We start from the raw sequence: 14,487 nt of genomic DNA on the forward strand, positions 1-14,487 counted from the left end.
GGGTACTGAACAGGTGTAGTGACCTAAGGTAGTGAAATCTGGTAGATACGTAAGGAGGAGTGTTTACAGAAAAAACTTGGTACACTAAAGTAGTTGCATGGAGTCTACATCTGTCATTCAGTCGTAACCAAGATAACTGTCTATAGTATGAGAATACGTGGGCATATGGTCGTATGTCGAATGCATACCTGATGCATGCATTTTGGGCATGTTGCAGTCTCATGGCTTGCTCATTATTGATATCAATAAAAACTGTATCACAGTATTTGAGAACTGGAAATAGAAGTGACTGAATGAGCTTTATTTTCAGGGACCAAGGAAATATATTTTTAAACCGCTTCAGGGGATGCAGGCTTTGATATATCTTTTGGCACACTTTCGTCACATGTTGCGACCAGTTCAATGTTTCGCTTATAGCCACACCAAGATTCATAACCGTTTCACAATATGGAATAATGGTAGTGTTTAGTGCTAAAGAAGGAATTATGTATTGTTTAAGACGTGTAAGTTTTTTGAAGTGCTATTGATGCTTACAACATCTTTTTTGCATCCAAACCAGTGTCCTTCAAGTTTTGCAAAGATATCTAGTTTGAACTAAATTTCCATCCCAAAATCTAACAGCCATATCCATTTGACTCTTCTGAGCAACAGAATTTAAACTTTCATCAAAAGAAATACAAAAGCAAGGACACTCTTTAACCAAGTTTGTCAATTTTTTTTTGGAAGTGTAGCGTAATTCTACCAGTAAACAACCCAAAGGGCCAAGGATCTGGACTAACAAAGTAAGGACCAACCCAGAGGCTACAGTGCACAAGACAATAGGTTAAACAACCTGACTAGAATATTTATTTTACAAATTAATAACAATGAACAGGTTCGGAAATGCTTGAGAATTAACATGTTTAAGTAAAGGGTTTTGACCTGTTTCATTATTCACCTATAAGTTGGGGACCAGCCCCATATAAAACATCAATAATTCTCAGAAGTGAAGCTTCCACGGTGTGAAGAATTATTTAATTTATTTTCCGGGTTGAACCGTGTTGTACTTGTACGCAAATCACGTACAGTTTGCCGACGTTTCGAATACATTGCAGTATTCATTGTCAAGGCGACTGAAATACCCCTACTCGATCCGAGGTAATCAGTCTCCCAGGCAGAGTTACACTACTAGAGTGGCCTTGATCTTGGCCTTTTATATCTGGCCTCACGGGAGCAATAACCTACAGCTATTTCTCGACCATCTCAACTCCATACACGTAAATATTCAGTTCACCATGGAAATAGAAGTAGACGGAAAACTACCGTTCTTGGATGTGCTAGTAATACGTAACCCCAATGGGACGCTGAGTCGCGCAGTATACAGGAAACCCACTCACACAGACAGGTACCTACACGCCTCGTCTCATCATCACCCATCACAAAAGCAGGCTGTCCTAACATCACTAGTAAACAGGGCCATAGCGATATCTGACGCAGAGCACCTCGAGGAAGAAAAAGAACACCTCACGGAAACCCTTAGGAAAAATGGCTACTCGCTCAATAACATCCGGCGAGTCCTTAAAAAATCAGAAGAGAAGAAAGAAAAGACCGCCGCAGGAGAAAACAACGGGAAAGAAGAACTGACCCGCCAGAAAACAGCGATACTGCCATACATTAAAAACACTACAGACAGGATCGGCAAGATACTGGACAAATACAACATAAAAACTATCTATAAACCTCACCGTAAGCTAGCCCGCTATCTACCACCAGTAAAAGACACAATAGAATTACAGGCCCCTGGAGTGTATCACATTGAATGTAGCTGCGGAGCTTGTTATGTAGGTGAGACAAAACGTCTGATCTCCACCCGCCTAAAAGAACATATCCGTCACACCAAGAACCATAACACAGATATTTCAGCAGTAGCCAAGCATTCCTACGAAACTAGGCACGGAATATCATTTGACAAGACCAAGATCCTAGCAGCTATCCCTTGGAATCTGGAAAGAAAAATCCGCGAGGCTATCGAAATCAAGAAACATCCGAATAACATTAATTTAGAAGAAGGATACAAAATCAGTAATTCTTGGATGCCCATCATTCATAGTTTAAGACATACAGACCACAACATAAACACACGGGCCGCAACCCCATTACATAACAGCGCGGGCAAGCCCCCGCTACCTGGCTGTGACATAAACTTTCCAGAAGCCTCGCGAGACAGCCAGGGCTTACGCCAGCCAGATAGGCTAGGATATAAAAGGCCAAGATCAAGGCCACTCTAGTAGTGTAACTCTGCCTGGGAGACTGATTACCTCGGATCGAGTAGGGGTATTTCAGTCGCCTTGACAATGAATACTGCAATGTATTCGAAACGTCGGCAAACTGTACGTGATTTGCGTACAAGTACAACACGGTTCAACCCGGAAAATAAATTAAATCAATAATTCTCTCCTCCTACAAGAGGACTAACATCAACGTAAACTATTTGGCTTGGTACCAGATAATGTTCGAACAATAACACTACTAGGCTGATATATGTAGCTCGCAAATTACCTCGATTAAATAATACATCCTCTAAAAGTGAATATAACGTTGACATCCCATTAAGTTACAATTCCATGCGAAGCACATCGCTTCTCAAACTGAAGGCCCAGAACATTCTGGCACTTTACATATTCCCTTGAGCCCATTCATTAGCTCCTACCATGACTACAAGCCAAAATATCGATAACGAAGGCTCAAGTGCCCACCAATAGTTAATGATAGCTTTAAAACTAACATAGAATTTAAAAGAAAGTACACTTAGTTTTAGACCAAGCTTGCTGATATCAGTACACAAATCAAAGATGCCAGATATATGGCTTTACATTAGCATTTCTTAGTTCCTCCCATCATCCTACCAACATTTTGAAAACCTGAACATCTTACCTCCCATGCCCCCCTCCCCCCCACGGTCTTTGGTTCGATGAAAAGCAAGTGATCTACTCAAAGTGCAGCAGGTGAGTGTGTGTCTCCACCACCCGGCGAGGCGAACCATCTCGCCAGGAGGGGAATGACCCAGGTTTACGTCACCGTGCTCCCTCTCTCGGAGAACCGGGAGGGGGTAAGCGCAAGCGAGCGGGGCATGGAAGAAAGAAAGAAAGAAAGAAAGAAAGAAAAGGGGACAAGCGAGAAGGACGCCCCAGGATGGAAAGAATTCCTTACCCTGGAGCCATAAGTTAGGAACAGGGAGAGAACACATTTATTATAGCACACCGACAGGTGTGATGCAAAGGAAACAAGCATAATTAAATAGATATCAAATGAGTTAAATAGCACAGCCACATGCATCAAGTTTTTTTAAAGGGGGGGTTAAAATTCATGGCTCAGGAAGTATGGACCCAGTCCATATGTAACTATGTACTGTACAAGGAAAAATTGGTGTCAATGAACAAGAGATCTTTCTAAGGGGTGCCTAGTCCTTAGGAGCGGGTACAGAGGGGAAGGATCACAAGGCGAAATAATAGATATAACTTTCTTCCATTTATTCAATCTATGAAAAGTTACCCTATTATATTGCTGAATTGTAGTGATCAAAGATATTTGTTGGAGAATATGTTCCAATTTCTACAACAAAATATCATATAAAAATCTTGCTATCCAAATCAGTAATTTTTTTTCCTACCAGTTATGTCCATCATAATTTTCTTGATGTAAAACAATAAAGCATGTTGAAAGTACGTTAATATTACAATTTAACGATGCACCCGCTCATATAGCGGTCAGTGCCAAGTTATCCCGGTGGCTCTTGATTTCTTCTCAGGGTATTCCAATTTCCGCTCATAAAATCTGTGATTTTATATATAATTATTTTACGTGGTTTCGGATGAAAATCAGTCCGCTGGGATACGCATCACGGGAGTACCTACACGCACAAGTACGAACCTGTGGCCGATAACTTTAAAGGAATCTCTTTCCGCTTGTAGAACTAATCAATTGCTTATATCTACAAAACTTATTAACTAACTTACAAACTAGCCGTTACCCAAACAGAAATTAAGACACAGTCACTTACTAAAAGAAAAATATAAGATTATTTATTGAATAAATAATGTTCGATGTAAGATATAGTGAAATCTGGGTAGTATTATTTGAGTAATATTTAAACATGAAGGATTAGAGTCAGCGCTGGCTCAAATAAAATAAAATAAAATAAAATAATTAAGGCTTAAAATATTTACATTCTTTCTTAATTAATGTTCAAATTCATATTAATATATATCTCAATATTCGTAGCCATGTTCCGAAAAGTATTTCATTTTCTCCAATTATATTCAAGAGATCACTGAGCAATCACGGAATCAATAAAAAATACACGTTATGAATACTGTCACATTAATTATTTAAATTATTCTCACAACATTTAAATCATCTCGCTGAGATAAAATGAACGGTTTGCTAACTTGAAACGTAGTAAAATTAAATGGGAAAAAGTCAGATTGTAAATGTGAATCTGCTCATATTTTCACGTAATTATTTCCCAAACAAACACTTGCGTGATATTAAATTGTAAAAGTGTTCTCCAACTTTCCATTCATAAATTATAATCACTCATAGATCTGAACTCTGATTATTTGGTCACATATTTCGAGTACGCACAAATAACAACTTACGGGCTAAGACAATACCTCCCTAAAGCCTACGACATATGGCTCCTAACTAACCATTATAATATTCTTCATATTTAAAATACTCCAATTGAAATCATTACTGCATGAAAAGAAATAAACATCTAACTAACTATTCAAGTAGTTTCCAATCCACACACTCCTCTATCATCGGCTCAATGTGCTCTAGCAATCTGCTCTTTCTCAATATTTCATATGTATACGAGCTACTCAACTCGTATGGATAGTATAGAATGAAAATATTACGTATTATACTGTAACGTCACCGCACTAAAAAATATCCGATGTATACTAATTCATGAGTCTATTGAAATATATTAAAGCACTCTCGTATACTCAGTACCCGTTATTCACCAATGTCAGACATAAATATAACTGTCACGATACACAATTCTACCATAATACATGTCTATCTTACCTTAAAATGGTCATCTGCGCGATGTTCACACTTTGACATATTCTCTCCAATATGGCACAGAAACTCACCTTGTAATTCTAACACACGTTTCCTCATCGAATGGCAATTCTTACTCTTTCCGTAGAACATATACAAACCTCTATGCTTCACTATTCATCAATATACTCCAATAAATAATCACATTTCAACGCCATTCCAACATACATTAACATAACACCGGCATACATACTGCCGTATGCATATAGCCATTACACCCTAAACTATATGCTAAACATTCTAGAATTGCCTTGTAAAATACGCAGTTAATAACCTTTATCTTAAAAACAGTAGTACGAGTTCAATGCCCTCTTTCTATGAAGAAAGGAATACTTAACTTGACAATATTCATCGTATCGCGCAGGTAATTCGTGACGTAATCTATGTACAGGTAAGCGAGATTAATCGAAATTTCACTAGTTAAATAGACTCATTGCTACTAGGTCTTCACAAGTAACACTTCTTTCTTTTATCCAAACTAGTTTCCACTGTATGTATGCAAGTGCGGTAGCCTGTATATGTCATAATAGCATTCTAATTCTACACTTCCATCTTATCTTATAGCCTTAAATATCTCACACTTCACTTTATATTACACACGCGTTCTTAATTAATTCATAAATATCACCAAATATTCAGCACATGCCGAGTTAGATCGAGGGTGCAGATTACAAGAAACTACTCTACTAAAGAAATGTATGGACTTAGCTCGTCAGTTGCTACGTTTGGTCTGGTTGTTGCTCCATCCCTCGGTTGCAGTTAGACCCTCCGATCGGATCTGGATCTCTGGTTGGATGGCATGTTCATGGTCTTCAGCTGGTCACATGGCTCGCCGGTCCACTCCTTATCGTCCGGTCTTTTGGCTGGCCGGTGCTCATCCACGTCATCATGCCCACTGGTTGGCCGGTCCAATCATCATCAGCTGGTCCTCTGGCTCGACGGTGCATATCCCCAGTTCAGTCCATCATGTTGATTTAGCAGACAGTCATCATTTTGAATCTGTAGACAACGAAGAAAATTCCTTTTGCGGAGCAATTAGTCATGATATATTCCATATTTCTATTATTTATAGTAATCGTCGAAGTTTTCTTTGACTGGAAAAATTTCTCCGTAAATAGTTATTAACTTTACTGCCACTTTGTCCTTAATTGGTGACTCAGAAAATAGGATAATTATAGAAAAACTACAAAGTGGCACTCTGTCAGAGGCAGCAACAAAACTAGAAAAGATCATTAAAAAGGCTGTCATCTCCAACGACATCCGCCAAAGAAAAGCGAAGCCTTGGTTTACTATGGCGTGTTTCAATGCAAGGAAAATTGCTTTACAAGCCTTACAGGATGCAAAAGTGCAACGGACAAAGGAACGGTTAGCAGTTTACGCTAGGTTAAGAAGAGATTATAAAGTCATTGTCGCAGAAGCTAAGAAACAGTTCAGAGAGAAGGAAGAGAGACTACTAATTGAGGAAGCGAAACAGAATCCATATAAAGCCCTTCGCCCAAGGCAACCATCATTCCCAAAGAATATACCGATGAGTGTATGGGAGACACATCTAACTGCAATCCTACAGGAGAGAGATACGCGGCCGGTTAACTTTCATTTAGCCCACACGGAGGCTAGCGTCCATTACAAGGAATTCACACTTGATGAAATATCAGATACCATCTATAACCTGAAAGACAAGAAAGCATGTGGCCCTGATCTCTTATTCAACGAACATTTGAAAGCTACTTTCCCAGTATTACAGAACTCGATATCACTACTACTAAACGAATGTATGCGTCAAGGTAGAGTACCAGAAAGTTGGAAACGATCGACAATTAAGATGTTATATAAAGGGAAAGGTGATACAGCAGATCCCAATTCTTATAGAGGTATCGCACTGGAGTGTATTCTCTTAAAGACCTTGACTGCTTTAGTTCATAAACGCATTACAGAGTTCATTGCGGACAAACTCCCAGATTCTCAATTTGGTTTCAGGAGTGGTAGGTCAACACTTCAGGCAGTTCAGTGCCTTCAACGGGACATAGAGGAAGCCTTGGATCAACCTAGAGGAAAACTTCATGCCATCTTCATTGATTATTCAAAGGCTTTTGACACGATTGACAGAACTATTCTATTAGAGAAGTTACAAAATATCACCGACCATAGTTTCTATCTTCTTCCACTAATCAAAGATCTGCTCACCAGCAATTGGATAGAAATCAGTGATGGCATTACCAAATCAGGTCCCATTTTACAAACTATTGGTGTACTCCAAGGTGACCCGTTGAGCCCTTTGCTCTTCATTATTGCAACGGCAGACATTACAAAATCGATAACGTCTAGTAATGTCAAATTACTCATGTATGCAGATGACATGGCCTTAACGTCCATCTCAGAGTCTGACCTGCAAAGTAATTTTAACAAAGTGAGTAAATGGGCAGAAGATACTAAGCTGAGACTGAATGAGGATAAGACCGTCTCGATGACTTTTAGGAGAGGAGGCAAGAAGGGAACATTTTACTACGGAGACCGGCAGTTAAGATCAGTATCAAGTTTCCGGTACTTGGGAATAACATTTCAATCGGCTGGAAAACAATTTTCCCTTCATGTCAAAGAAAGACTAAACGCGGCCATTAAAGCAATGGGTGACATCAAACTTCTCAGCAGCTTGTCACTGACGACGGCCATAGAGTTGTTTCATCTCAAAGTCAGTCCAGTTGCGTCCTACGGAATAGAAAACATATGGGTGCATCTTACCAAGGCACAATTGCAAAGTTTAGAGAATGTAAAATCAGCATTTCTTAAAAGAGTACTTTGTCTATCCAAGTACACTCCTTCGCGCCTCGTTTACGCACTGACAAGAGAACTGTTCTATGTAGAAGAGCTGCGTCTGAAGTTCCTGCTTCCCACCACCGCGGCGTATAAGGCACTACTGCAGGAACTTCTTCAAAAGAGGAACAACATATCGGATGATTTTTACCTCAGTGACGCAATGATTAATTTAGAGTGGATGCAAGGAGGTTATAAATTAAGACATATATCAACAAGGCTCGCCGTGCATGGATTCCACCATAAACTGTGTGAATCCATGCAATTTCATGACCCCTGCCATGACTGTAAGTGCAGAAGATGTGGTGAACTCTGTGAGAGATACCATGTACTAAGGTGCAAATTGAGAACAGAATCTCTGAGACACTTTTGTGAATCAGTGTAATACTTGTATTCATGCACATTGTGCGCAATTAAATATTTATTATTATTAAAATGTAGTAACTATCTTCTCGTATGAAATAATCAATATTGTAAAATGGTGAGTTCCTTTTCCTTCAATCGTAGAGTGGCTGCTCACGAATCCAAGTCCGACGTATCTCACCACAAATTATTTATTTATATAATTTTTCGCCTCTTTTCTTAGCATACACCGGTGAATAATTTAATCGTATGCTATCGCCGATTGTAAATAGTTAATATTCTCCTCAGTAGTTAAGAATATTCTTCAAATGTGTAGCTTCGCTCGTATCTGCGTCTTGCTTCTGCGAATGTAATTTTTTGAGTACCGGTATATTCTTAAACAATCCTTCCGTTGCTATATTTTTTTAAAACAATTCAAAATGAGCCTCTACTGTTCTGCAGTGTCTTCCAAATCAAGTCCGTTCCGTGACGTACATAGCCTCCTATACGCTGTATCAATAAGAAGTTCATTGCCTTATTAGATCGCATGGGCCATACCTTCCTACGCCGCCATTTTGTAACTGGTCTACGAGATGCGAACGGGCACATTTAATCCCCCGACACGAAGAAAATATATTGGTCACGATATATTTTCTCATTGTTAACTTGAATCTCAAATGTGACTTTGCATCTCGTATATTCTTTGTCATTCCGATATTAGCTATTCGATTATAAAGTTTTATTGCAGCCAATGGCCATATGTAAATTTTCTACTCTTTACTATATTCATGTAAGGACTTTTCTCTTTTGCTACACTTATTGAAGTGGTATCGTTCACATATTTTCTCACACAGTTTGCACACGCATTCGTCGCTTGGATCGTGATATATCTCTTTTACGCATAGCTTATGATGGAAACCATGTACTGCCAGCCTGTTGATAGCGCTGCGCATGATCTTATTTGGGCCCATCCAGTCTCTGTTTGTCATAGCTTCCGTCACGTAGAACTCCGGCCAGATTTCTTCTCTTTTGCTTAACCTCAGATTTAGGTGAGCAGTGGCTTGGGGTGTCGATGGCACAGAGAGATATCTAAGGTCCTCGATAAGGAAAGGCTCCTGAGCTAGTTCATAAGCTAGTCTAGATGGAGATGTCTTAGAAATACCTAATATTCTTTTCAGGAAGGTAGCTTTCACTTTTTCAAGGGTAGTTATGTCAGATGTTGATAATTTGTCCCAGATTAAATCTATGCCATATGTCAGAATGGGTAGTATCTTTGCATGAAAAAGTTTCATTGCTGAGCCTATTGATATTTTGGTTGGGTCTTGTATATCGTAAATTCCTCTTATTGCTGCTGCTGCTCTTTCCCTCACATGTATTTTGAATGAGGATCCTGACGTTTGTAGAGTGATGCCAAGGTAGCGAAAATTATTTACTGTAGTTAAATCTACCCCTGCATATGAAATTCTATCTGTCGCTGCTATTCTTCCTCCTTTTCTGAAGACCATACAGACTGTTTTGTTCTTATTAACCTGGAAGTCGTTTGTTTTGGCCCATTCCTGTAGTCTGTCTACTGCGATCTGAAGGTCTTCTCTGTTTCTCGAACCTATTATCATGTCATCTGCGTAGGCATACAGCACTGTTGGCAAATTATCTGTTATTCTTGTGATGTCTTTTGTAGCTACGTTAAAAAGTGTAGGACTAATGGGGTCTCCTTGTAACACACCGTTTGTTTGAGTGATGGGGGAAGAGAGTGATACCCCATCATCTATTCTCACGCTATTATAGGCTAGAAGGTTATTTATTATAATCTTAAGTTCGTTATCTGCTCCAATCATGCCGTCTAATTTTTCCATTAATTTTGATCTGTTGAGCATGTCGAAAGCCTTACTGAAGTCAATGAATATAGCATAAAATTTTCCTTTTGGGTGCCTAAGTGCTTCTTGCACTTCATCTAATAAATTAGCGACAGCTTGTAGAGTTCCTCTACCTTTCCTGAAACCGAATTGTTCTTCTGGGAGATGATCATCTATTAGTTCGTTAAGTTTTTGATTAATGATTTTTGTATATACTTTCATGATGTTGTTCTCTAGCGCTATCCCTCTATACGAGTTTTCGTCATCAGGTTCTCCTTTTCCCTTGTATAAGATTTTTATGTAGGAAGTCCTCCAACTTTCCGGAATTCTACCTGTTTCTAGACATTTATTGAATAGCTTGGTCCAATAAGGTGCTAGCAATTGTAGAGTATCTTTTAGATTCTCGTTGTAAATTCCATCCGGACCGGCTGCTTTGTATTTTTTAGTGTCTTGAATTGTTCTCGTCACTTCATCTATTGTTATTTCTAGAATTTTTGTCGAACATTTTGCCACTTCTAGTGCTAATGTTCGTCTTCCTGTATTTAGTACATTATTAAAATGGGTTTCCCAATTATTCATGTTTATTTGATTCGATGGATTCATCCTTTTTCTCTTTAGAGCTACAAAAGGATCTCTTAAAGCTTCTTGGGCTTTCTGTTGTGCCTGCATTTCGGTATAGTTGTTCCTTTTCGATTTCAGTAATTGTTTATAGTTTCTTCGTTGTATCGCGTACGCTTGTAAGGTGATTGCAGTTTTAAGTCTTCTGGCTATATGTAGTAAGTTGAGCGTTTTTCTTCTTTCTATGTAGCATTCTTCATCAAACCATTCTTTGGACTTCCGAGGTTTCTTGTGGAACAAAGAATCCCTTATTATTCCATTGATGGCATCTAGAGCTGTTTCGAGATTACCTTCCTCGATGAGCTGATGAGTCTCTTCTATTCTTTGGCTGTTTTCCCTGAGTTTGTTTTCGTCTATATTTCTTGATCTTATGCGTATATTCTCTGTTTCGTGTGGAACCTCTTGTCTGATTAAGAAATGTGTCGATACTGGTAGATGTTTCCTTTGTGCGGCAATACCTTGATTTCTCATAATCTGATGTCTTATCCATTTAATATTTCTTCCTCGGTAGAAAATTAAATCAATGGTACTGGAACCGTTTGGAGCCAAGTAGGTGACTTCTTCGCTTTTATTGATTAGACGGTATCCTTCCGTGAGCAGCATTTCTAATACGATATCTGTTTTGCTAGTCTGTTTATCCAGACGACAATTAAAATCTCCAGCTAGTATAACATTTTTGTCCTTGTCAGTAAGTGCTAGAATTTTGGCTATTTGCTCGACAGTGTCTTCCACTTTTTTCAACGGACTAATATAAGTTCCTACTATAGTAATTTCTTCTGCTTTCAAGATTACTAAGTTTTCATCTATTATTGTATCTATCAGTCTACCCATTTTGTTGTTGTACATGCAGGTCACTCCTCCTTCTGGCCTTCCTCGATCCTTCTTAATTGATAGTGCGTGTTTGCTGTAGTAGCCTGGCGTATCCATCTTTTCTGTCAGCATTGTTTCTGTGATTATAATTATATCATGTCCTGTCCAAGGATTTTCTGGGATTGTTGAGAGCAAACATCTTATTCCTTCTACATTCCATAAAATCAAGTCAAGTGTGAGGTTTCCTGAATCAGAGTTATCTTTTTTGATTAATGTATTCATTAACCTATTGAAATTTTGCGCCTTCTTGCCTTCTGTTTCGAAAACGAAACTGTCTTACTAGCACGCCGGCTGGCCAGAAAACTGGTTCCATGGCTCGTTCTTTTTCCGCAAGCGGGATGGAGATTTTAAAGGCTTTGAAATATCCTTTAGTTTGTAATTCTTCACAAGTTACCTGGTTTGTTATTCCTTGTTTTTGAAGATGTTCCTTAATTTTTTCTTCTGTAGTATCTCTGTGGAGTTTTCCTATGTAAAACCAGGCCTTTCTTTCTCCAGCTTTGAGCTCGCTATTGCTCATTGTTCCAATTATTGTGGGCTCATTACCCATCCCTTTCATTTTTCTGGTTTTATTATCTTGTCGGGGTGTTCCTGTGTTATTCACTTTTCCCATTTCCACATTCTTATTCGTTGTGATATCATTGATTTTGCAATGTGTATCCGTTTCTGCATCCTCTCCTATTGTTGTATTGTTCCTTTGTATTTCCAGGTGACTTGTTCCCTTTATAACTGATGATCTAGATGTTTGGGCAAATTCTGTGTTATTTTGCTGTGAAGTTGTAGATGTTATTGTAGTTAGTAGGTCAGTTTGCATAAGTTGTGTCTCCATTAAAAGGGTCATTTTTGTCATTAATGTTTCACCTAGTTCTTCTATTTTATCCTTTAATTCTTTATAATTGCTATTATAGTTTCTGGCGATTTCTGATTCTTCTTGCGAAGTTTTGCATAGACCATAGTTTTGAGGCCTAAAACGACATGATTCGCACATCCATAGAAGGTTTCCCTTTCGTGAGTTTAGTGCCTTGATTTCGGTTGCTCCGAGTGATGTGCATGAATTGTGGTACCATGAATTGCAGCCATCACATCCTATGGAGTTATCATCTTGTGTAAGTTCTATGGCGCATTTTGCGCAATGTTCAGTGTTATTTCCTTGTGTTGCTGGCATAATTAAACCAAGGATATATCGTATTTTAAGTATTGCTCAGCAAAATTATCAATAATATCTCATTAACACTAACAGCAATCCCAAACTCACCTTAACTTCCAAAGCAATGAGTCGCAATTGATATTTCAATATTTACAGCTGTATATTTTTCAGCTTATCTTCTTTGGCAATCAAGATGTCTCCTCGCTAACCTTAAAGACGTGACGATTAAATCTCCAGAATCATTAAAATAGTTTAAGCACCTTCAGTATACAACGTTTACGCGTTCATTATAATAATATGACTAAATATATGCAATTGTATTCATATATTTCACAATATTTCTCTAGTATCAGACACTAATTCAGAGCACTCAATGAAACATTGACTAAGCCTCCTACCTCTGTAGATTGATATCGATTTTGTCTTTATTGTACTAGTTTGTTTACATGACCCGTAACCATGTATTCAACAGCTGATTTTCTTCATTTCATCATTCCTAATAAAGATATTTAATCCTTCCTCCTGGTTTATTTCACGATGGTAGGTCGTTTATTGGTTTTAGAGTTTCTTGTTTCTTAAGTTCTTATTACATATGCTGATTCTCTTGAAAGTACAACTTGATATTGCATGCATTATGTATGTTACGATATTTGCCATTTAAACTTGCTATTTCGTAAGCATTATTCCCAAGCACGCGCTCGATTCTGTAGGGACCATTGTACAACGGCAGAAATTTAGCACATATTTTGGCTGGTGCATTTGATATTGGGGCAGTTTTGACTAGAACTAGATCTCCTTGCTTGAAAGGTGCATGGAACTTCTTATTCCGTACTCTTCTTAATCGTTTTTGGGATTGTTCCTTGAGCCTCTGTTGGATCTTTATATTTATTTCTCAGGGATTTGGCTTTTTCTCTAGCTGCATAGTAAAAATGCTGTCCCAAGTTCTCTGTGGGTGAACATTTTTATGGGCTACGCTAGGAATCTGGGCAATTGATTGATTAACGGTGTTGTTTAAACTTTCAGCTATGATGTCGAGCATATCTATCCATTTCCAATGTTGTTGACTACAATATATTCTCCCAAATTTAGCGATCTCCTTCATATACCTCTCTACGGGATTAGCTGCTGGATGACGAATTGAGCATAACGTATGCTTGATGCCCTCATTTCTCATTCGTTCGCGGAACATAACTGAGGTAAATTGTGTTCCTCTATCAGTAAGGATCCTCTCAGGTTTTCCCATTTCAGGAAATGTCTTATTAATGAGGCCGTGTAAAACCTGTTTAGTATTGGCTCTCTGAATGCCTTGCAATGAAATATATTTAGAGAATATGTCGATAACTACTAGTATATATTTCTTTCCCTTCCTAGCAGTGGGCAACTTTCCAAAAATATCTATTGCATAAATTTCCTGAGCTCTAGATGGTATTATTGGGATCGGTTTATGACCGCATACGTAGTTGTTATGCTTTACTCTCTGACACACATCGCATGTTTTTGCTATGTTTCTTACTGATCTTCGCAATCCATTCCACGTGAATTTCTCCATTATCGTTTCAATGACCTTGTCTATGCCAGCATGTCCGGTCATCTTGTGAGTATGCCAGATTAATTCTCTTTGTAGCTCTTCTGGTATTACAATTCTTTTACTGTGGTTGATCTTGTCCATTACTTTCAGTAGTATCCCATCTACGATTTCATAGTTCCTCGTGAATTCTGGCGCTGTTTCACTGTTCGCCAAGT

Source organism: Anabrus simplex, chromosome 4, assembly GCF_040414725.1.
Source record: "Anabrus simplex isolate iqAnaSimp1 chromosome 4, ASM4041472v1, whole genome shotgun sequence".
NCBI lineage: Eukaryota > Metazoa > Arthropoda > Insecta > Orthoptera > Tettigoniidae > Anabrus > Anabrus simplex.